The following is a 25,891-nucleotide window of genomic DNA, read 5'->3' as shown; positions in this document are numbered from 1 at the left end:
TGAACACAACAAACAACTCTGTCTCTCTTCAGAGTAAACCAAAGTGTTGTGAAAGTGTTGTGTGTTTTTTCTCTGTCTCTCTTCAGAGTAAACCAAAGTGTTGTGCAGAGTAAACTAAAGTGTAGTGCTCTTCACAACACTTTGGTTTACTCTGAAGAGAGACAGAGAGAAAACACACAACACTTTCACAACACTTTGGTTTGACAGGTGACAGGTGACTGTCAAAGTGCCCTGTGATGTCATGCTAACGCTATTAGCATATTAGCATATTAGCTTAGCAAGTTAGCATTAATTAGCATAATGTTATTATTTCCCCTAGAGATAGATTTAGGTACTGGAAAGTGCCCTGTGAAGCCAGAAAACAAAATGGTGGATGCTAACACAGTTAGCATCTTAGCTTAGCATGTTAGCATGAATTAGCATAATTGTAAAATTTCCCCAAGTGGTAGGTTTTGGTGCCCTGTGACGTCGGATAACAAAATGGCGGATGATAACGCTATTAGCATATTAGCGTAGCATGCTAATAAAGTTAGCATCCGCCATTTTGTTTTCTGACTTCACAGGGCACTTTCCAGTACCAAAACCTACCACTAGGGGTAATTACAACATTATGCTAATTTATGCTAACATGCTAAGCTAACATGCTAATAAAGTTAGCATCTGCCATTTTGTTCTCTGACGTCACAGGGCACTTTCCAGTACCAAAACATACCACTAGGGGTAATTACAACATTATGCTAATTAATGCTAACATGCTAAGCTAAGATGCTAATAAAGTTAGCATCCGTCATTTTGTTCTCTGACGTCACAGGGCACTTTCCAGTACCAAAACCTACCACTAGGGGTAATTACAACATTATGCTAATTTATGCTAACATGCTAATAAAGTTAGCATCCGCCATTTTGTTCTCTGACGTCACAGGGCACTTTCCAGTACCAAAACCTACCACTAGGGGTAATTACAACATTATGCTAATTAATGCTAACATGCTAAGCTAAGATGCTAATATGCTAATTGAGTTGCCTCAGTTGAAACACACCTTGGTGTTCAATACAGTAAAACATCACAACATACAGTCCAGACTTTGAAGGCCTCATGGATGTATGTGATACCGTTGGGGTTTCAGTTGCAAATCCAACTTCTGCAACTTCAATCAGCACTACCAAAACATCTGCAAAATTTGCAAAGCCTGTGACAGTTACGGTGTTAGGTTGAAACCAACAAGTTGTTGTTGAACACAACACACAACTCTGTCTCTCTTCAGAGTAAACCAAAGTGTTGTGCAGAGTAAACTAAAGTTTAGTGCTCTTCACAACACTTTGGTTTGCTTGTCTCTCTTCACAGTAAACCAAAGTGGAACTGAGGCAACAAGTTGTTGCCTCAGTTGCAGCACACCTTGGTGTTCACATACAGTAAAACATCACAAATTACAGTCCAGACTTTGAAGGCCTCCAAATCCAACTTCTGCAACTTCAATCAGCACTACCAAGGTTTGCTTCAACTGTGAGTTTTCCAGTTCAGGTCAAACAGAGTTTAACTTCCACATGAACTCAGTTTGACCTGATCTCAGTTTTGTCAGAATACTGCTTCAACTTCCACATGAACTCAATTTGACCTGAAAACACATTCGGAGAGAAAACATACTGCTTCCATCATTTGAAGCACACTTTGGTTTACCTTGTCTCTCTTCACAGTAAACCAAAGTGTGCTTCAACTGGCAGCACACATCTGAGTTGCAGAGTTGCAGCAAACCAACTGAGTTGCAGCACACCTTGGTGTTCAATACAGCAAAACATCACAAATTACAGTCCAGACTTTGAAGGCCTCATGGATGTATGTGATAAAATTTGCAAAGCCTGTGACAGTTACGGTGATAGGTTGAAACCAACAAGTTGTTGTTGAACACAACACACAACGCTGTCTCTCTTCAGAGTAAACCAAAGTGTTGTGAAAGTGTTGTGTGTTTTTTCTCTGTAGAGCTTCAGAGTAAACCAAAGTGTTGTGTAGAGTAAACTAAAGTTTAGTGCTCTTCACAACACTTTGGTTTACCTTGTCTCTCTTCACAGTAAACCAAAGTGTGCTTCAACTGGCAGCACACATCTGAGTTGCAGAGTTGCAGCAAACCAACTGAGTTGCAGCACACCTTGGTGTTCAATACAGCAAAACATCACTAAACTAAAGTTTAGTGCTCTTCACAACACTTTGGTTTGCTTGTCTCTCTTCACAGTAAACCAAAGTGGAACTGAGGCAACAAGTTGTTGCCTCAGTTGCAGCACACCTTGGTGTTCACATACAGCAAAACATCACAAATTACAGTCCAGACTTTGAAGGCCTCATGGATGTATGTGATAAAATTTGCAAAGCCTGTGACAGTTACGGTGATAGGTTGAAACCAACAAGTTGTTGTTGAACACAACACACAACTCTGTCTCTCTTCAGAGTAAACCAAAGTGTTGTGAAAGTGTTGTGTGTTTTTTCTCTGTCTCTCTTCAGAGTAAACCAAAGTGTCGTGCAGAGTAAACTAAAGTTTAGTGCTCTTCACAACACTTTGGTTTGCTTGTCTCTCTTCACAGTAAACCAAAGTGGAACTGAGGCAACAAGTTGTTGCCTCAGTTGCAGCACACCTTGGTGTTCACATACAGTAAAACATCACAAATTACAGTCCAGACTTTGAAGGCCTCATGGATGTATGTGATAAAATTTGCAAAGCCTGTGACAGTTACGGTGATAGGTTGAAACCAACAAGTTGTTGTTGAACACAACACACAACTCTGTCTCTCTTCAGAGTAAACCAAAGTGTTGTGAAAGTGTTGTGTGTTTTTTCTCTGTCTCTCTTCAGAGTAAACCAAAGTGTTGTGCAGAGTAATCTAAAGTTTAGTGCTCTTCACAACACTTTGGTTTGCTTGTCTCTCTTCACAGTAAACCAAAGTGGAACTGAGGCAACAAGTTGTTGCCTCAGTTGCAGCACACCTTGGTGTTCACATACAGTAAAACATCACAAATTACAGTCCAGACTTTGAAGGCCTCCAAATCCAACTTCTGCAACTTCAATCAGCACTACCAAGGTGTGCTTCAACTGTGAGTTTTCCAGTTCAGGTCAAACAGAGTTTAACTTCCACATGAACTCAGTTTGACCTGATCTCAGTTTTGTCAGAATACTGCTTCAACTTCCACATGAACTCAATTTGACCTGAAAACACATTCAGAGAGAAAACATACTGCTTCCATCATTTGAAGCACACTTTGGTTTACCTTGTCTCTCTTCACAGTAAACCAAAGTGTGCTTCAACTGGCAGCACACATCTGAGTTGCAGAGTTGCAGCAAACCAACTGAGTTGCAGCACACCTTGGTGTTCACATACAGTAAAACATCACAAATTACAGTCCAGACTTTGAAGGCCTCATGGATGTATGTGATAAAATTTGCAAAGCCTGTGACAGTTACGGTGATAGGTTGAAACCAACAAGTTGTTGTTGAACACAACACACAACGCTGTCTCTCTTCAGAGTAAACCAAAGTGTTGTGAAAGTGTTGTGTGTTTTTTCTCTGTAGAGCTTCAGAGTAAACCAAAGTGTTGTGTAGAGTAAACTAAAGTTTAGTGCTCTTCACAACACTTTGGTTTGCTTGTCTCTCTTCACAGTAAACCAAAGTGGAACTGAGGCAACAAGTTGTTGCCTCAGTTGCAGCACACCTTGGTGTTCACATACAGTAAAACATCACAAATTACAGTCCAGACTTTGAAGGCCTCCAAATCCAACTTCTGCAACTTCAATCAGCACTACCAAGGTGTGCTTCAACTGTGAGTTTTCCAGTTCAGGTCAAACAGAGTTTAACTTCCACATGAACTCAGTTTGACCTGATCTCAGTTTTGTCAGAATACTGCTTCAACTTCCACATGAACTCAATTTGACCTGAAAACACATTCGGAGAGAAAACATACTGCTTCCATCATTTGAAGCACACTTTGGTTTACCTTGTCTCTCTTCACAGTAAACCAAAGTGTGCTTCAACTGGCAGCACACATCTGAGTTGCAGAGTTGCAGCAAACCAACTGAGTTGCAGCACACCTTGGTGTTCAATACAGCAAAACATCACAAATTACAGTCCAGACTTTGAAGGCCTCATGGATGTATGTGATAACATTTGCAAAGCCTGTGACAGTTACGGTGATAGGTTGAAACCAACAAGTTGTTGTTGAACACAACACACAACTCTGTCTCTCTTCAGAGTAAACCAAAGTGTTGTGAAAGTGTTGTGTGTTTTTTCTCTGTCTCTCTTCAGAGTAAACCAAAGTGTCGTGCAGAGTAAACTAAAGTTTAGTGCTCTTCACAACACTTTGGTTTGCTTGTCTCTCTTCACAGTAAACCAAAGTGGAACTGAGGCAACAAGTTGTTGCCTCAGTTGCAGCACACCTTGATGTTCACATACAGTAAAACATCACAAATTACAGTCCAGACTTTGAAGGCCTCCAAATCCAACTTCTGCAACTTCAATCAGCACTACCAAGGTGTGCTTCAACTGTGAGTTTTCCAGTCCAGGTCAAACAGAGTTTAACTTCCACATGAACTCAGTTTGACCTGATCTCAGTTTTGTCAGAATACTGCTTCAACTTCCACATGAACTCAATTTGACCTGAAAACACATTCAGAGAGAAAACATACTGCTTCCATCATTTGAAGCACACTTTGGTTTACCTTGTCTCTCTTCACAGTAAACCAAAGTGTGCTTCAACTGGCAGCACACATCTGAGTTGCAGAGTTGCAGCAAACCAACTGAGTTGCAGCACACCTTGGTGTTCAATACAGCAAAACATCACAAATTACAGTCCAGACTTTGAAGGCCTCATGGATGTATGTGATAAAATTTGCAAAGCCTGTGACAGTTACGGTGATAGGTTGAAACCAACAAGTTGTTGTTGAACACAACACACAACTCTGTCTCTCTTCAGAGTAAACCAAAGTGTTGTGAAAGTGTTGTGTGTTTTTTCTCTGTCTCTCTTCAGAGTAAACCAAAGTGTTGTGCAGAGTAAACTAAAGTTTAGTGCTCTTCACAACACTTTGGTTTGCTTGTCTCTCTTCACAGTAAACCAAAGTGGAACTGAGGCAACAAGTTGTTGCCTCAGTTGCAGCACACCTTGGTGTTCACATACAGTAAAACATCACAAATTACAGTCCAGACTTTGAAGGCCTCATGGATGTATGTGATAAAATTTGCAAAGCCTGTGACAGTTACGGTGATAGGTTGAAACCAACAAGTTGTTGTTGAACACAACACACAACTCTGTCTCTCTTCAGAGTAAACCAAAGTGTTGTGAAAGTGTTGTGTGTTTTTTCTCTGTCTCTCTTCAGAGTAAACCAAAGTGTTGTGCAGAGTAAACTAAAGTTTAGTGCTCTTCACAACACTTTGGTTTGCTTGTCTCTCTTCACAGTAAACCAAAGTGGAACTGAGGCAACAAGTTGTTGCCTCAGTTGCAGCACACCTTGGTGTTCACATACAGTAAAACATCACAAATTACAGTCCAGACTTTGAAGGCCTCCAAATCCAACTTCTGCAACTTCAATCAGCACTACCAAGGTGTGCTTCAACTGTGAGTTTTCCAGTTCAGGTCAAACAGAGTTTAACTTCCACATGAACTCAGTTTGACCTGATCTCAGTTTTGTCAGAATACTGCTTCAACTTCCACATGAACTCAATTTGACCTGAAAACACATTCAGAGAGAAAACATACTGCTTCCATCATTTGAAGCACACTTTGGTTTACCTTGTCTCTCTTCACAGTAAACCAAAGTGTGCTTCAACTGGCAGCACACATCTGAGTTGCAGAGTTGCAGCAAACCAACTGAGTTGCAGCACACCTTGGTGTTCACATACAGTAAAACATCACAAATTACAGTCCAGACTTTGAAGGCCTCATGGATGTATGTGATAAAATTTGCAAAGCCTGTGACAGTTACGGTGATAGGTTGAAACCAACAAGTTGTTGTTGAACACAACACACAACTCTGTCTCTCTTCAGAGTAAACCAAAGTGTTGTGAAAGTGTTGTGTGTTTTTTCTCTGTCTCTCTTCAGAGTAAACCAAAGTGTTGTGCAGAGTAAACTAAAGTTTAGTGCTCTTCACAACACTTTGGTTTGCTTGTCTCTCTTCACAGTAAACCAAAGTGGAACTGAGGCAACAAGTTGTTGCCTCAGTTGCAGCACACCTTGGTGTTCACATACAGTAAAACATCACAAATTACAGTCCAGACTTTGAAGGCCTCATGGATGTATATGATAAAATTTGCAAAGCCTGTGACAGTTACGGTGATAGGTTGAAACCAACAAGTTGTTGTTGAACACAACACACAACTCTGTCTCTCTTCAGAGTAAACCAAAGTGTTGTGAAAGTGTTGTGTGTTTTTTCTCTGTCTCTCTTCAGAGTAAACCAAAGTGTTGTGCAGAGTAAACTAAAGTTTAGTGCTCTTCACAACACTTTGGTTTGCTTGTCTCTCTTCACAGTAAACCAAAGTGGAACTGAGGCAACAAGTTGTTGCCTCAGTTGCAGCACACCTTGGTGTTCACATACAGTAAAACATCACAAATTACAGTCCAGACTTTGAAGGCCTCCAAATCCAACTTCTGCAACTTCAATCAGCACTACCAAGGTGTGCTTCAACTGTGAGTTTTCCAGTTCAGGTCAAACAGAGTTTAACTTCCACATGAACTCAGTTTGACCTGATCTCAGTTTTGTCAGAATACTGCTTCAACTTCCACATGAACTCAGTTCGACCTGAACTCAATCGGTGATAGGTTGAAACCAACAAGTTGTTGTTGAACACAACACACAACTCTGTCTCTGTTCAGAGTAAACCAAAGTGTTGTGAAAGTGTTGTGTGTTTTTTCTCTGTCTCTCTTCAGAGTAAACCAAAGTGTTGTGCAGAGTAAACTAAAGTTTAGTGCTCTTCACAACACTTTGGTTTGCTTGTCTCTCTTCACAGTAAACCAAAGTGGAACTGAGGCAACAAGTTGTTGCCTCAGTTGCAGCACACCTTGGTGTTCACATACAGTAAAACATCACAAATTACAGTCCAGACTTTGAAGGCCTCATGGATGTATGTGTTAAAATTTGCAAAGCCTGTGACAGTTACGGTGATAGGTTGAAACCAACAAGTTGTGGTTGAACACAACACACAACTCTGTCTCTCTTCAGAGTAAACCAAAGTGTTGTGAAAGTGTTGTGTGTTTTTTCTCTGTCTCTCTTCAGAGTAAACCAAAGTGTTGTGCAGAGTAAACTAAAGTTTAGTGCTCTTCACAACACTTTGGTTTGCTTGTCTCTCTTCACAGTAAACCAAAGTGGAACTGAGGCAACAAGTTGTTGCCTCAGTTGCAGCACACCTTGGTGTTCACATACAGTAAAACATCACAAATTACAGTCCAGACTTTGAAGGCCTCATGGATGTATGTGATAAAATTTGCAAAGCCTGTGACAGTTACGGTGATAGGTTGAAACCAACAAGTTGTTGTTGAACACAACAAACAACTCTGTCTCTCTTCAGAGTAAACCAAAGTGTTGTGAAAGTGTTGTGTGTTTTTTCTCTGTCTCTCTTCAGAGTAAACCAAAGTGTTGTGCAGAGTAAACTAAAGTGTAGTGCTCTTCACAACACTTTGGTTTACTCTGAAGAGAGACAGAGAGAAAACACACAACACTTTCACAACACTTTGGTTTGACAGGTGACAGGTGACTGTCAAAGTGCCCTGTGATGTCATGCTAACGCTATTAGCATATTAGCATATTAGCTTAGCAAGTTAGCATTAATTAGCATAATGTTATTATTTCCCCTAGAGATAGATTTAGGTACTGGAAAGTGCCCTGTGAAGCCAGAAAACAAAATGGTGGATGCTAACACAGTTAGCATCTTAGCTTAGCATGTTAGCATGAATTAGCATAATTGTAAAATTTCCCCAAGTGGTAGGTTTTGGTGCCCTGTGACGTCGGATAACAAAATGGCGGATGATAACGCTATTAGCATATTAGCGTAGCATGCTAATAAAGTTAGCATCCGCCATTTTGTTTTCTGACTTCACAGGGCACTTTCCAGTACCAAAACCTACCACTAGGGGTAATTACAACATTATGCTAATTTATGCTAACATGCTAAGCTAACATGCTAATAAAGTTAGCATCTGCCATTTTGTTCTCTGACGTCACAGGGCACTTTCCAGTACCAAAACATACCACTAGGGGTAATTACAACATTATGCTAATTAATGCTAACATGCTAAGCTAAGATGCTAATAAAGTTAGCATCCGTCATTTTGTTCTCTGACGTCACAGGGCACTTTCCAGTACCAAAACCTACCACTAGGGGTAATTACAACATTATGCTAATTTATGCTAACATGCTAATAAAGTTAGCATCCGCCATTTTGTTCTCTGACGTCACAGGGCACTTTCCAGTACCAAAACCTACCACTAGGGGTAATTACAACATTATGCTAATTAATGCTAACATGCTAAGCTAAGATGCTAATATGCTAATTGAGTTGCCTCAGTTGAAACACACCTTGGTGTTCAATACAGTAAAACATCACAACATACAGTCCAGACTTTGAAGGCCTCATGGATGTATGTGATACCGTTGGGGTTTCAGTTGCAAATCCAACTTCTGCAACTTCAATCAGCACTACCAAAACATCTGCAAAATTTGCAAAGCCTGTGACAGTTACGGTGTTAGGTTGAAACCAACAAGTTGTTGTTGAACACAACACACAACTCTGTCTCTCTTCAGAGTAAACCAAAGTGTTGTGCAGAGTAAACTAAAGTTTAGTGCTCTTCACAACACTTTGGTTTGCTTGTCTCTCTTCACAGTAAACCAAAGTGGAACTGAGGCAACAAGTTGTTGCCTCAGTTGCAGCACACCTTGGTGTTCACATACAGTAAAACATCACAAATTACAGTCCAGACTTTGAAGGCCTCCAAATCCAACTTCTGCAACTTCAATCAGCACTACCAAGGTGTGCTTCAACTGTGAGTTTTCCAGTTCAGGTCAAACAGAGTTTAACTTCCACATGAACTCAGTTTGACCTGATCTCAGTTTTGTCAGAATACTGCTTCAACTTCCACATGAACTCAATTTGACCTGAAAACACATTCGGAGAGAAAACATACTGCTTCCATCATTTGAAGCACACTTTGGTTTACCTTGTCTCTCTTCACAGTAAACCAAAGTGTGCTTCAACTGGCAGCACACATCTGAGTTGCAGAGTTGCAGCAAACCAACTGAGTTGCAGCACACCTTGGTGTTCAATACAGCAAAACATCACAAATTACAGTCCAGACTTTGAAGGCCTCATGGATGTATGTGATAAAATTTGCAAAGCCTGTGACAGTTACGGTGATAGGTTGAAACCAACAAGTTGTTGTTGAACACAACACACAACGCTGTCTCTCTTCAGAGTAAACCAAAGTGTTGTGAAAGTGTTGTGTGTTTTTTCTCTGTAGAGCTTCAGAGTAAACCAAAGTGTTGTGTAGAGTAAACTAAAGTTTAGTGCTCTTCACAACACTTTGGTTTACCTTGTCTCTCTTCACAGTAAACCAAAGTGTGCTTCAACTGGCAGCACACATCTGAGTTGCAGAGTTGCAGCAAACCAACTGAGTTGCAGCACACCTTGGTGTTCAATACAGCAAAACATCACTAAACTAAAGTTTAGTGCTCTTCACAACACTTTGGTTTGCTTGTCTCTCTTCACAGTAAACCAAAGTGGAACTGAGGCAACAAGTTGTTGCCTCAGTTGCAGCACACCTTGGTGTTCACATACAGCAAAACATCACAAATTACAGTCCAGACTTTGAAGGCCTCATGGATGTATGTGATAAAATTTGCAAAGCCTGTGACAGTTACGGTGATAGGTTGAAACCAACAAGTTGTTGTTGAACACAACACACAACTCTGTCTCTCTTCAGAGTAAACCAAAGTGTTGTGAAAGTGTTGTGTGTTTTTTCTCTGTCTCTCTTCAGAGTAAACCAAAGTGTTGTGCAGAGTAAACTAAAGTTTAGTGCTCTTCACAACACTTTGGTTTGCTTGTCTCTCTTCACAGTAAACCAAAGTGGAACTGAGGCAACAAGTTGTTGCCTCAGTTGCAGCACACCTTGGTGTTCACATACAGTAAAACATCACAAATTACAGTCCAGACTTTGAAGGCCTCATGGATGTATGTGATAAAATTTGCAAAGCCTGTGACAGTTACGGTGATAGGTTGAAACCAACAAGTTGTTGTTGAACACAACACACAACTCTGTCTCTCTTCAGAGTAAACCAAAGTGTTGTGAAAGTGTTGTGTGTTTTTTCTCTGTCTCTCTTCAGAGTAAACCAAAGTGTTGTGCAGAGTAAACTAAAGTTTAGTGCTCTTCACAACACTTTGGTTTGCTTGTCTCTCTTCACAGTAAACCAAAGTGGAACTGAGGCAACAAGTTGTTGCCTCAGTTGCAGCACACCTTGGTGTTCACATACAGTAAAACATCACAAATTACAGTCCAGACTTTGAAGGCCTCCAAATCCAACTTCTGCAACTTCAATCAGCACTACCAAGGTGTGCTTCAACTGTGAGTTTTCCAGTTCAGGTCAAACAGAGTTTAACTTCCACATGAACTCAGTTTGACCTGATCTCAGTTTTGTCAGAATACTGCTTCAACTTCCACATGAACTCAATTTGACCTGAAAACACATTCAGAGAGAAAACATACTGCTTCCATCATTTGAAGCACACTTTGGTTTACCTTGTCTCTCTTCACAGTAAACCAAAGTGTGCTTCAACTGGCAGCACACATCTGAGTTGCAGAGTTGCAGCAAACCAACTGAGTTGCAGCACACCTTGGTGTTCAATACAGCAAAACATCACAAATTACAGTCCAGACTTTGAAGGCCTCATGGATGTATGTGATAAAATTTGCAAAGCCTGTGACAGTTACGGTGATAGGTTGAAACCAACAAGTTGTTGTTGAACACAACACACAACGCTGTCTCTCTTCAGAGTAAACCAAAGTGTTGTGAAAGTGTTGTGTGTTTTTTCTCTGTAGAGCTTCAGAGTAAACCAAAGTGTTGTGTAGAGTAAACTAAAGTTTAGTGCTCTTCACAACACTTTGGTTTGCTTGTCTCTCTTCACAGTAAACCAAAGTGGAACTGAGGCAACAAGTTGTTGCCTCAGTTGCAGCACACCTTGGTGTTCACATACAGTAAAACATCACAAATTACAGTCCAGACTTTGAAGGCCTCCAAATCCAACTTCTGCAACTTCAATCAGCACTACCAAGGTGTGCTTCAACTGTGAGTTTTCCAGTTCAGGTCAAACAGAGTTTAACTTCCACATGAACTCAGTTTGACCTGATCTCAGTTTTGTCAGAATACTGCTTCAACTTCCACATGAACTCAATTTGACCTGAAAACACATTCGGAGAGAAAACATACTGCTTCCATCATTTGAAGCACACTTTGGTTTACCTTGTCTCTCTTCACAGTAAACCAAAGTGTGCTTCAACTGGCAGCACACATCTGAGTTGCAGAGTTGCAGCAAACCAACTGAGTTGCAGCACACCTTGGTGTTCAATACAGCAAAACATCACAAATTACAGTCCAGACTTTGAAGGCCTCATGGATGTATGTGATAAAATTTGCAAAGCCTGTGACAGTTACGGTGATAGGTTGAAACCAACAAGTTGTTGTTGAACACAACACACAACTCTGTCTCTCTTCAGAGTAAACCAAAGTGTTGTGAAAGTGTTGTGTGTTTTTTCTCTGTCTCTCTTCAGAGTAAACCAAAGTGTCGTGCAGAGTAAACTAAAGTTTAGTGCTCTTCACAACACTTTGGTTTGCTTGTCTCTCTTCACAGTAAACCAAAGTGGAACTGAGGCAACAAGTTGTTGCCTCAGTTGCAGCACACCTTGATGTTCACATACAGTAAAACATCACAAATTACAGTCCAGACTTTGAAGGCCTCCAAATCCAACTTCTGCAACTTCAATCAGCACTACCAAGGTGTGCTTCAACTGTGAGTTTTCCAGTCCAGGTCAAACAGAGTTTAACTTCCACATGAACTCAGTTTGACCTGATCTCAGTTTTGTCAGAATACTGCTTCAACTTCCACATGAACTCAATTTGACCTGAAAACACATTCAGAGAGAAAACATACTGCTTCCATCATTTGAAGCACACTTTGGTTTACCTTGTCTCTCTTCACAGTAAACCAAAGTGTGCTTCAACTGGCAGCACACATCTGAGTTGCAGAGTTGCAGCAAACCAACTGAGTTGCAGCACACCTTGGTGTTCAATACAGCAAAACATCACAAATTACAGTCCAGACTTTGAAGGCCTCATGGATGTATGTGATAAAATTTGCAAAGCCTGTGACAGTTACGGTGATAGGTTGAAACCAACAAGTTGTTGTTGAACACAACACACAACTCTGTCTCTCTTCAGAGTAAACCAAAGTGTTGTGAAAGTGTTGTGTGTTTTTTCTCTGTCTCTCTTCAGAGTAAACCAAAGTGTCGTGCAGAGTAAACTAAAGTTTAGTGCTCTTCACAACACTTTGGTTTGCTTGTCTCTCTTCACAGTAAACCAAAGTGGAACTGAGGCAACAAGTTGTTGCCTCAGTTGCAGCACACCTTGGTGTTCACATACAGTAAAACATCACAAATTACAGTCCAGACTTTGAAGGCCTCATGGATGTATGTGATAAAATTTGCAAAGCCTGTGACAGTTACGGTGATAGGTTGAAACCAACAAGTTGTTGTTGAACACAACACACAACTCTGTCTCTCTTCAGAGTAAACCAAAGTGTTGTGAAAGTGTTGTGTGTTTTTTCTCTGTCTCTCTTCAGAGTAAACCAAAGTGTTGTGCAGAGTAAACTAAAGTTTAGTGCTCTTCACAACACTTTGGTTTGCTTGTCTCTCTTCACAGTAAACCAAAGTGGAACTGAGGCAACAAGTTGTTGCCTCAGTTGCAGCACACCTTGGTGTTCACATACAGTAAAACATCACAAATTACAGTCCAGACTTTGAAGGCCTCCAAATCCAACTTCTGCAACTTCAATCAGCACTACCAAGGTGTGCTTCAACTGTGAGTTTTCCAGTTCAGGTCAAACAGAGTTTAACTTCCACATGAACTCAGTTTGACCTGATCTCAGTTTTGTCAGAATACTGCTTCAACTTCCACATGAACTCAATTTGACCTGAAAACACATTCAGAGAGAAAACATACTGCTTCCATCATTTGAAGCACACTTTGGTTTACCTTGTCTCTCTTCACAGTAAACCAAAGTGTGCTTCAACTGGCAGCACACATCTGAGTTGCAGAGTTGCAGCAAACCAACTGAGTTGCAGCACACCTTGGTGTTCAATACAGCAAAACATCACAAATTACAGTCCAGACTTTGAAGGCCTCATGGATGTATGTGATAAAATTTGCAAAGCCTGTGACAGTTACGGTGATAGGTTGAAACCAACAAGTTGTTGTTGAACACAACACACAACTCTGTCTCTCTTCAGAGTAAACCAAAGTGTTGTGAAAGTGTTGTGTGTTTTTTCTCTGTCTCTCTTCAGAGTAAACCAAAGTGTCGTGCAGAGTAAACTAAAGTTTAGTGCTCTTCACAACACTTTGGTTTGCTTGTCTCTCTTCACAGTAAACCAAAGTGGAACTGAGGCAACAAGTTGTTGCCTCAGTTGCAGCACACCTTGGTGTTCACATACAGTAAAACATCACAAATTACAGTCCAGACTTTGAAGGCCTCATGGATGTATGTGATAAAATTTGCAAAGCCTGTGACAGTTACGGTGATAGGTTGAAACCAACAAGTTGTTGTTGAACACAACACACAACTCTGTCTCTCTTCAGAGTAAACCAAAGTGTTGTGAAAGTGTTGTGTGTTTTTTCTCTGTCTCTCTTCAGAGTAAACCAAAGTGTTGTGCAGAGTAAACTAAAGTTTAGTGCTCTTCACAACACTTTGGTTTGCTTGTCTCTCTTCACAGTAAACCAAAGTGGAACTGAGGCAACAAGTTGTTGCCTCAGTTGCAGCACACCTTGGTGTTCACATACAGTAAAACATCACAAATTACAGTCCAGACTTTGAAGGCCTCCAAATCCAACTTCTGCAACTTCAATCAGCACTACCAAGGTGTGCTTCAACTGTGAGTTTTCCAGTTCAGGTCAAACAGAGTTTAACTTCCACATGAACTCAGTTTGACCTGATCTCAGTTTTGTCAGAATACTGCTTCAACTTCCACATGAACTCAATTTGACCTGAAAACACATTCAGAGAGAAAACATACTGCTTCCATCATTTGAAGCACACTTTGGTTTACCTTGTCTCTCTTCACAGTAAACCAAAGTGTGCTTCAACTGGCAGCACACATCTGAGTTGCAGAGTTGCAGCAAACCAACTGAGTTGCAGCACACCTTGGTGTTCACATACAGTAAAACATCACAAATTACAGTCCAGACTTTGAAGGCCTCATGGATGTATGTGATAAAATTTGCAAAGCCTGTGACAGTTACGGTGATAGGTTGAAACCAACAAGTTGTTGTTGAACACAACACACAACTCTGTCTCTCTTCAGAGTAAACCAAAGTGTTGTGAAAGTGTTGTGTGTTTTTTCTCTGTCTCTCTTCAGAGTAAACCAAAGTGTTGTGCAGAGTAAACTAAAGTTTAGTGCTCTTCACAACACTTTGGTTTGCTTGTCTCTCTTCACAGTAAACCAAAGTGGAACTGAGGCAACAAGTTGTTGCCTCAGTTGCAGCACACCTTGGTGTTCACATACAGTAAAACATCACAAATTACAGTCCAGACTTTGAAGGCCTCCAAATCCAACTTCTGCAACTTCAATCAGCACTACCAAGGTGTGCTTCAACTGTGAGTTTTCAACAACAACTTGTTGGTTTCAACCTATCACCGTAACTGTCACAGGCTTTGCAAATTTTAACACATACATCCATGAGGCCTTCAAAGTCTGGACTGTAATTTGTGATGTTTTACTGTATGTGAACACCAAGGTGTGCTGCAACTGAGGCAACAACTTGTTGCCTCAGTTCCACTTTGGTTTACTGTGAAGAGAGACAAGCAAACCAAAGTGTTGTGAAGAGCACTAAACTTTAGTTTACTCTGCACAACACTTTGGTTTACTCTGAAGAGAGACAGAGAAAAAACACACAACACTTTCACAACACTTTGGTTTACTCTGAAGAGAGACAGCGTTGTGTGTTGTGTTCAACAACAACTTGTTGGTTTCAACCTGTCACAGGCTTTGCAAATTTTATCACATACATCCATGAGGCCTTCAAAGTCTGGACTGTAATTTGTGATGTTTTGCTGTATTGAACACCAAGGTGTGCTGCAACTGAGGCAACAACTTGTTGCCTCAGTTCCACTTTGGTTTACTGTGAAGAGAAACAAGCAAACCAAAGTGTTGTGAAGAGCACTAAACTTTAGTTTACTCTGCACAACACTTTGGTTTACTCTGAAGAGAGACAGAGAAAAAACACACAACACTTTCACAACACTTTGGTTTACTCTGAAGAGAGACAGAGTTGTGTGTTGTGTTCAACAACAACTTGTTGGTTTCAACCTATCACCGTAACTGTCACAGGCTTTGCAAATTTTATCACATACATCCATGAGGCCTTCAAAGTCTGGACTGTAATTTGTGATGTTTTGCTGTATTGAACACCAAGGTGTGCTGCAACTCAGTTGGTTTGCTGCAACTCTGCAACTCAGATGTGTGCTGCCAGTTGAAGCACACTTTGGTTTACTGTGAAGAGAGACAAGGTAAACCAAAGTGTGCTTCAAATGAGGTAACAAGTGTTTGGGAGTTTTCTGTTTCCTCTCTGTCTGGAAGCAGTATGTTTTCTCTCTGAATGTGTTTTCAGGTCAAATTGAGTTCAGGTCAAACTGAGTTCATGTGGAAGTTGACGCAGTATTCTGACAAAACTGAGATCAGGTCAAACTGAGTTCATGTGGAAGTTGAAGCAGTATTCTGACAAAACTGAGATCAGGTCAAACTGAGTTCATGTGGAAGTTAAACTCAGTTTGACCTGAACTGGAAAACTCACAGTTGAAGCACACCTTGGTAGTGCTGATTGAAGTTGCAGGAGTTGGATTTGGAGGCCTTCAAAGTCTGGACTGTAATTTGTGATGTTTTACTGTATGTGAACACCAAGGTGTGCTGCAACTGAGGCAACAACTTGTTGCCTCAGTTCCACTTTGGTTTACTGTGAAGAGAGACAAGCAAACCAAAGTGTTGTGAAGAGCACTAAACTTTAGTTTACTCTGCACAACACTTTGGTTTACTCTGAAGAGAGACAGAGTTGTTTGTTGTGTTCAACAACAACTTGTTGGTTTCAACCTATCACCGTAACTGTCACAGGCTTTGCAAATGTTATCACATACATCCATGAGGCCTTCAAAGTCTGGACTGTAATTTGTGATGTTTTACTGTATGTGAACACCAAGGTGTGCTGCAACTGAGGCAACAACTTGTTGCCTCAGTTCCACTTTGGTTTACTGTGAAGAGAGACAAGCAAACCAAAGTGTTGTGAAGAGCACTAAACTTTAGTTTACTCTGCACAACACTTTGGTTTACTCTGAAGAGAGACAGAGAAAAAACACACAACACTTTCACAACACTTTGGTTTACTCTGAAGAGAGACAGCGTTGTGTGTTGTGTTCAACAACAACTTGTTGGTTTCAACCTATCACCGTAACTGTCACAGGCTTTGCAAATTTTATCACATACATCCATGAGGCCTTCAAAGTCTGGACTGTAATTTGTGATGTTTCACTGTATGTGAGCACCAAGGTGTGCTGCAACTGAGGCAACAACTTGTTGCCTCAGTTCCACTTTGGTTTACTGTGAAGAGAGACAAGCAAACCAAAGTGTTGTGAAGAGCACTAAACTTTAGTTTACTCTGCACAACACTTTGGTTTACTCTGAAGAGAGACAGAGAAAAAACACACAACACTTTCACAACACTTTGGTTTACTCTGAAGAGAGACAGCGTTGTGTGTTGTGTTCAACAACAACTTGTTGGTTTCAACCTATCACCGTAACTGTCACAGGCTTTGCAAATTTTATCACATACATCCATGAGGCCTTCAAAGTCTGGACTGTAATTTTTGATGTTTGCTGTATTGAACACCAAGGTGTGCTGCAACTCAGTTGGTTTGCTGCAACTCTGCAACTCAGATGTGTGCTGCCAGTTGAAGCACACTTTGGTTTACTGTGAAGAGAGACAAGGTAAACCAAAGTGTGCTTCAAATGAAGCAACAAGTGTTTGGGAGTTTTCTGTTTCCTCTCTGTCTGGAAGCAGTATGTTTTCTCTCTGAATGTGTTTTCAGGTCAAATTTAGTTCAGGTCAAACTGAGTTCATGTGGAAGTTGAAGCAGTATTCTGACAAAACTGAGATCAGGTCAAACTGAGTTCATGTGGAAGTTAAACTCAATTTGACCTGAACTGGAAAACTCACAGTTGAAGCACACCTTGGTAGTGCTGATTGAAGTTGCAGAAGTTGGATTTGGAGGCCTTCAAAGTCTGGACTGTAATTTGTGATATTTTACTGTATGTGAACACCAAGGTGTGCTGCAACTGAGGCAACAACTTGTTGCCTCAGTTCCACTTTGGTTTACTGTGAAGAGAAACAAGCAAACCAAAGTGTTGTGAAGAGCACTAAACTTTAGTTTACTCTGCACAACACTTTGGTTTACTCTGAAGAGAGACAGAGAAAAAACACACAACACTTTCACAACACTTTGGTTTACTCTGAAGAGAGACAGAGTTGTGTGTTGTGTTCAACAACAACTTGTTGGTTTCAACCTATCACCGTAACTGTCACAGGCTTTGCAAATTTTATCACATACATCCATGAGGCCTTCAAAGTCTGGACTGTAATTTGTGATGTTTCACTGTATGTGAGCACCAAGGTGTGCTGCAACTCAGTTGGTTTGCTGCAACTCTGCAACTCAGATGTGTGCTGCCAGTTGAAGCACACTTTGGTTTACTGTGAAGAGAGACAAGGTAAACCAAAGTGTGCTTCAAATGAGGTAACAAGTGTTTGGGAGTTTTCTGTGTCCTCTCTGTCTGGAAGCAGTATGTTTTCTCTCTGAATGTGTTTTCAGGTCAAATTGAGTTCAGGTCAAACTGAGTTCATGTGGAAGTTGACGCAGTATTCTGACAAAACTGAGATCAGGTCAAACTGAGTTCATGTGGAAGTTGAAGCAGTATTCTGACAAAACTGAGATCAGGTCAAACTGAGTTCATGTGGAAGTTAAACTCAGTTTGACCTGAACTGGAAAACTCACAGTTGAAGCACACCTTGGTAGTGCTGATTGAAGTTGCAGTAGTTGGATTTGGAGGCCTTCAAAGTCTGGACTGTAATTTGTGATGTTTTACTGTATGTGAACACCAAGGTGTGCTGCAACTGAGGCAACAACTTGTTGCCTCAGTTCCACTTTGGTTTACTGTGAAGAGAGACAAGCAAACCAAAGTTCTGTGAAGAGCACTAAACTTTAGTTTACTCTGCACAACACTTTGGTTTACTCTGAAGCTCTACAGAGAAAAAACACACAACACTTTCACAACACTTTGGTTTACTCTGAAGAGAGACAGAGTTGTGTGTTGTGTTCAACAACAACTTGTTGGTTTCAACCTATCACCGTAACTGTCACAGGCTTTGCAAATTTTATCACATACATCCATGAGGCCTTCAAAGTCTGGACTGTAATTTGTGATGTTTTGCTGTATTGAACACCAAGGTGTGCTGCAACTCAGTTGGTTTGCTGCAACTCTGCAACTCAGATGTGTGCTGCCAGTTGAAGCACACTTTGGTTTACTGTGAAGAGAGACAAGGTAAACCAAAGTGTGCTTCAAATGAGGCAACAAGTGTTTGGGAGTTTTCTGTTTCCTCTCTGTCTTTGATCTCCTGGATCTCAAGTTTTCCCTCGATGTCTTTCCAGCTCCAGTCTTTCCTGAAGTGATTAACCAGCTCAGAAATACAAGTATTGACAGATACTTGTGGTATGTCTGGATAGGTTGCTCTACACATTGGACATATACACAGGGTCGCAGTGTCCCAGTAATGCGTGATACAGGTTTTGCAGTAATTGTGCCCACATGGAATTGTGACTGGAGCAGTATACACGTCCAAACAGATACTGCAGAGAAAATGCTCTTTAGAAGGGATCGTGCCGCCAGAGGCCATTTTGTCAGTCTTGGTGAACTCTCACTAGAGTTTGAGAGGGAAACCCCAGAGCTGCAATGTTATGTAGGAGAAAAAACAGTTTGATTTTTATGGATGGACCGCTCCAGCTCCTCACTGACAGGGGAGGCGCCTCCACAATGTTAAATAACTTACAAAGGGAGTAGTGGGAGTCTCAGTTCTGATAACGAGCTGCGGTGGAGGAACATGAAGTGGCACAAGCTAAGGTTGGATGAATTGCTCTGCTTAGCCTCATCCAAACCCCATCACGAGTGCCACCGTCTGGGCAAGGTGTTGCCCCGCTCACTAGAAATTGAGCCACCGGTGGCAAACCATAGATATGACCTTTTAAATTACTTGCTAGGTGTGTGGTGCTCCTGGTTTTCCTGTGAATTTGAGCCACCAGGAGATTCAGAGATAAGTGGGCTCACCTACCGAATGCTTGAGATAGACACTGCTGAATCGAATGTGTGCTGGTGCTCAGTGATGGCTGCAACTTCATTGCTGGTTACCCCCAACAAGCCCCTGGGACCACGGCGTGCTAGCGATAAGCTGCACAGTCAGTTGCTGTTCTCTACTAACTGACATTTGTGGAGCAAGGCAACTCACCCAACAACAAGATGAGCAGCAGCAGAACTCTGAAACCTGTGAAAAACTATGTTGACCGAGTCAGCACGGGTTGTACCGGCCACTACACATTCAAGAGCTACAAGCTAGTACGGAACCGTGTGGGGGTCCCCGGTGGCCTGTTCTTCTTCTGTTCAGGCGAATACTACCTGCCCACGCTTCATTGTCAAACACGAGAGGAGCTTAATCATTATAAGACTGTTTCGCTCAACAGTAACACTTCTTCAATGTATAGCATGCCTATGCTCCAAATGCCACACATGTTTCCCGTTGATGTCATCAACACAGGCCACGAGAGTCTCAAGGCAGGAGACAAGTTTGTTGTGCAGGTGCCCGACTCAGAAGACGTGTTGGCACAGAGAGATGTTGTTAGGAAAAAAAGGCATGCAATTGCTTACAATGAAACAGTAAACAATGAAGTGTGGGGTGGTTTACTTGCAACCAGGAAGGTTTGGGGCGAGGGAAGCCCACTGGATGAGCTGTTGCGGGGGTGTCAGTCTAACACGGTTGACGTGACAAAATTGTTGTCGCCATTAGCCTCTGAAGCCCTGGTCAAGGGTTTGGCTCTTGTCTGTGGAGGTGGTGGATACAATAATATATCCCATCGTACCAGAGAAGCAGCCTCAGATGTGATGAAGGATCCAAGCAACTTTCAAAAGCTGTCATTGGTATTGGATGACCAACAAGTGAAAACTTTCCTGTACAATTGTAGCTCATTCCACAGCAGTGTCACCTCAGCATCGAATGGCTTTGCCTCAGGGCAAGTGCTGAAAAGTGCCACCAGGTATAATGACAGCGATATTCCCACCGGGGACCTGTTCACTGCATCAATGCTTCCTGGAAGGTTCGCCTGTTGATTTCAACTAGAACTGTCCTGCTGCTTATAAAAACATAAGACATTGTGTGTACATCATTTGCTCTCATTTCTTCTCTCTAAGGTTTTGGGGAAACAAATAAAAGTTATAGTAAATACAAAAGACCAGACTCATTGTTTTTCATTCTTGTGTTTTTTTATTAGCTTCATTACTGCATGAGAAATACAACTGCTTAGACGTTTTTATCTGGTTATGTTGATCCTGCTCTTTTGCTCTATTCTTCTCTTCGTAGTAACTGCGGGACACTCAACCCTTACAGTATCTCTGAAGAAAGTGTTTTGCATCTTTGATTCAGGCAAGGGTTCCTGCAGGTTGTACACTAACTTTCCCGATGATGCTCTTGCAGAATTGAAGGAACCAGAAGACATTGCGTCGCCATCTAAAGTTCCTTTCAGGCTGGTAGGATTTCCATATCCCTGGCCAAACCTTTTCCGCCATTTCACCAGTTCACGTTCGAGTAAGTTTTGCGGTGCATACAGGAGAGGAAGATTCTTTACCCACTCGTACTGGTCTTGGTGGAGTAAGTTCAAGGACGTTTTCATGAAAGGATACATGTTGAACAAACCAGTTTTGTCCTCCATCTCATCCGGTTCGCACAATGTTGGTATGCGAGTAGAGCCTTGCAAACCAGAGGAGAGCGTTGACCAACACAAGGAGTACCAAGAATACTGAAATGCACCCGTTTAGCTGTCCTCCACTCAGATTTATGGTATATTGGGTTCAGGACTTGGCCACGTACATTGAGCAGATCTTTAACGTTGTCCAGTAAATAAGATAAGCCGGGGAGCCGAATAGCAGAGAGGCTGTGTCCGACATTGGTGTAGCTATTGCGTGAACAGTGTTGAGCAGCAATAGCGCGAACACAAAGGTATTCCAGAAAACTGAATCCGCGCTCTGCTCGTGGTAGCTATCTTCCAATCCCCCGGGTTTGGATCGGCTTGCCGCTTCGGAAAGCCTATCAGAGAACTGCTTCTTACGCTTGCGATTTTCGGCGAGTGCCGCGAGGTCGCGGGTGTTGTCCGTGGTCAGCAGGGTTGCGTGCTGCTGGCGCCATATTTCGTCCAGCAAACTATCAAGCCGAACTCGAGCAAAGTCGATGAGTGACTTGGCGCATGCGCATAGGAAAATGATCTTGTAACCGGCCATCCAGCGGGATCCACCACAAACCGGGAAGTAAAGCAAGCACAGGCATGCCGCAAAGATGAGATACTTCCTGGATCCGTCTGGCAATGAGGGCATGTAGTCCAAGATGACGATGCTGCCTTGGCAAGACACTAGCTGATCATTTGCAGCAAGCCCACAGCATTGATCCAGGTAAAGGCAAATCCAGTAAAGCACACCAGGGCACTGCTCTCAAGTTCTCCCTCAGCTTGCAGCACAGTCAATATGTGGCTAACCATGAGGCTAGTTGAAAGCAAGGCTACGTGCTTCTGTGGCACACAAAGAAGGGGCGAGAAAGGGATCTTTCCGTCATATACTTCATCAGCTGTAACAGAGAGACTAATGGCAATCAGAAAGGCTAGGCACACAGATATGGACCAACAGGCTTCAAGAGCTCCTACGTGTTGGGCTTCCATGATCCTCCCTGTGTGCCAGAGTAGGGTTAATATGATTATTCCATTCGAAAGTGCGTCACGGAATCGAGCCAAAACACTCTTTACAGATCTCACCCACAAGCATGTCTTGTTGATCCAGCACAGGCCGGGTGGTAGATAGATTTCGTGTATGTCCATTGTCATTGTCCTCTTGCCCGTGATTGCAATAGACATCAGCTCCTGGCCAATGACCCTCCTCCGCAGCAGCCCCATGTCAAGCATACTGTGTGTTTATCAGCGTGGTAAGTCTATTGTGTATCTCTCGTGGTTGCTCAGCTTCGGTTATACAGCTCCCGGATAGAGTTGTTCATGTCTCCGGACAGATTTGAGTACTCTGTGGTCGCCAACCAGGTTGTGAGATTCTCAGCCAGTGCCTCATGGACTGTGGGTCTGTAAACGTGCCAGTTGTCCAAGGTGCAGATGTCAAACAGTCCAGAGGTATCAGTGCCCACTAGCAAGTAGTGCACAGATGCATATCCGTTGAACTTCTCCTTCAGGTCATCCTCGTTAGTTGCAAATGCCACACTGAGCTTCACCCCTGTACGAGGTCATGGTGAACCCTTCTATGGGTCTGTGCAAGACACTCCAAAACCAAGAAGAGATTTCAAAGATCAATACAACTGTCCTTCCTGTCCGTGTGTGTGTGTGGAGTCTCAACATACAAAGGTAGAGACTGAAAGGGTTTGCCTGACACATGATGAGTGTGATGTTTCAGCCCTCGAATCATCTCATTGCTCAAGGGAAGAGGACATAGAAGATCTTGATGACGAGGGTGAAGGGACACAAGGATTTGATTTTGATGTTCACACCACTGTCAGCAATGTGTGTGTAACACCAGATCATGACAGTGATATTGACGACGGGGGTGAAACAGATACAGATACAGCTGAGTGCGAACCTAGTGAGCATGAGTGAATGAGCGTGAGTATGATGTTTCAATTATGTGCTTTCTGTCTCTCTACATACTAAACCAAAGTGTTGTGTGTTTTCAATGTATAGGTCAAACTGAGTTCATGACTTTGTCATAATACCAAATAATTTTGTACCATAGTCAAATAAACTCAATTTGACCTTCACTCACACTTGCTGCCTCAGTTGAAACTCCAAATGAACTCAGTTTCACCTGAACTCAATTTGACCTGAAGACACATTTAGAAAGAGACACATTCAGAGAGAAAACACACTGCTTCCAGCCAGAGAGACAACAGAAAACTCCAAACACTTGTTGCCTCAGTTGTTTGGTTTAAAGAAAAAGCTTGTGTCTCTGTCTCCTGATATGTTGCGTTGTGATTGATTGGTCCACATACATTAACATAAACCTTGGGTATTAGTTTTTAGAGACTATATTAACTCCCCAAAAACATAAAACCTTTTGTCAACACAGGACCACTCTCAACAACAACATGCCAAGGTTGCCCAAAATGTTGTCTCTCACCTAAATTATCACCCATAAGTAACTTTGTGTCAAACAACTCTGAAAATAACCACAGCTCTTTACCTTGGACTCGGGAGCTGTACAGTGAGCATGAACTGTCCAGTTTTCGAAGCACAGGAGAATGAGACAAGGAATCTAATCAGAGTATCCTAATGCAGTTCAGTGGTTCTTCTCAACCTCCCATGAAGCTCAGCAAAGCACATTCAACGATGAAACGAGTTGTGGAGGAAACCATTGGAAAACACCACTACTTGTATAAAGGCATGATAAACAAACTGGAGCTGGATGAAAGAGGATATGACATGAGTTTCATGAGTACAGTAGCAAAGGAGCTATTCAGTGATGGCACCACAAACTGGGGTCGCATCGCCAGCCTGGTGGCCTTTGGGACAGTTGTGTGTCAGAATTTGAAGAAGGAACAGTGTGTCGGATTAGTGTGTGATGAAATCTCCACATATATTCTGAATGAAAAACGGGAATGGCTGATCAAGAACAATTCATGGGATGGTTTTGTGGATTTGTTTCGGGTACCAGACCCAGAGTCCACAGTGAGGAGAATCATGATGGCAGTTGCAGGTTGTGGCTTGATTGGGATGACACTGGCCCGGTTGATCAGGTGAATTTATTGGACCCAAAACACTGTTTGTCCTGAAACAAGTTAAATGGAACAGGAAATCAAAGATTCATTTTTTGTACTATTCTCACAAAAGAGAGGAATACAAAAACCTTTCCCACAGAAAGGGTATGTTTTGTTCTCTGTTACATTCTGACCTTTTTTATGACAGAGATGAATGAATAATAAAGACTTAAAAAAAAGGCCACACAAGAGTATTCATTGTAACCTGGTTCTTTATTGACAACAACACAACAGCAATATATACATAGTGAGCAAGGGTTTGTGAGAAAAACAATGATGAACCAGGGTGTGATCTGGTGCTTATATAACTAGCTGGCAGTTCCAGCCTGAGAGTTCCAGTCTTAGAAGGCTGACAATGAGGCCTAACACAAGGAGCAGACAGGAAGAATTCCTGTTGGCTTGTCCCTCAAGAACTTCAACTGTGGATATTTCATCCAAACTGAGCAGTACAATGCAGACACTTTGGTCATTTTCATCCAGCACCTTGTACGTTCCCTCATCCTCCCGTTTCAGGTTCCTCACGGTCAGCCATTCTCTGTCTCTGTCCTTCTGCAGATGCACAGTGTTCCTGTCCCCCCTCTTCCACAGGTCTGACCACTCACTACTGTTCTTGCATTGGAAGACCACTTTCTGCGAGCGTGGGGTGTGTAGGTCCAGCAACATGTCCTGACCTGGACTAAAATATTGCATAGTCATGTGGGCAATAACACTGTTGGCTTGTCCCTCAAGTACTTCAACTGTGGATTTTTCATCCAAACTGAGCAGTACAATGCAGACACTTAGTTCATTTTCATCCAGCACCTTGTACGTTCCCTCATCCTCCCGTTTCAGGTTCCTCAAGGTCAGCCATTCTCTGTCTCTGTCCTTCTGCAGATGCACAGTGTTCCTGTCCCCCCTCTTCCACAGGTCTGACCACTCACTACTGTTCCTGCATTGGAAGACCACTTTCTGTGAGCGTGGGGTGTGTAGGTCCAGCAACATGTCCTGACCTGGACTAAAATATTGCATGGTCTTGTGGGCAATAACATACAGTATGACTTCTTGAATGAAAACTCTCTTATTCTCCGCAACAATAAAGCTCTCATACAGCCCTGCATCTTGGAACTGCACTTCACTCAAGATCAGGGAACAATCACCGGCATCCAGACTCTCCTTAGGCACCTCCACACGTCCCCGAACCTCCTCCGCCTGCCATTTCATCTCCCCCTTCTGTTCAAGCACAGTATCATCAGGGGTCTGCCACATCAAGTGGCATTTTGGCAATGATGCAAACATGGACTTCCAGTTGCAGGGAAGCACAGCCTGGCTCCCAGGGGTGGAGTAGATGTATGTAGGAGTACAGAAGGACAGGGAAGAGAAGGCAACTAGACTGACAACCAAGGAAAAATGTAAATGTATGAAATACCAGTGCCATTTTTTAATGCCAAGAAATACCATTTTAAGTTGGTGAGGACAATGCAGCCTCTGAGAGCGATATTCAGTTATATATTCACCCTAAGCTTATA

This window comes from Gymnoscopelus braueri (assembly GCF_963280865.1).
Source record: "Gymnoscopelus braueri genome assembly, chromosome: 3".
In the NCBI taxonomy this organism is placed as follows: domain Eukaryota; kingdom Metazoa; phylum Chordata; class Actinopteri; order Myctophiformes; family Myctophidae; genus Gymnoscopelus; species Gymnoscopelus braueri.
The sequence above is the reverse complement of the archived record's forward strand: the minus strand, read 5'-3'. Positions refer to the sequence as shown.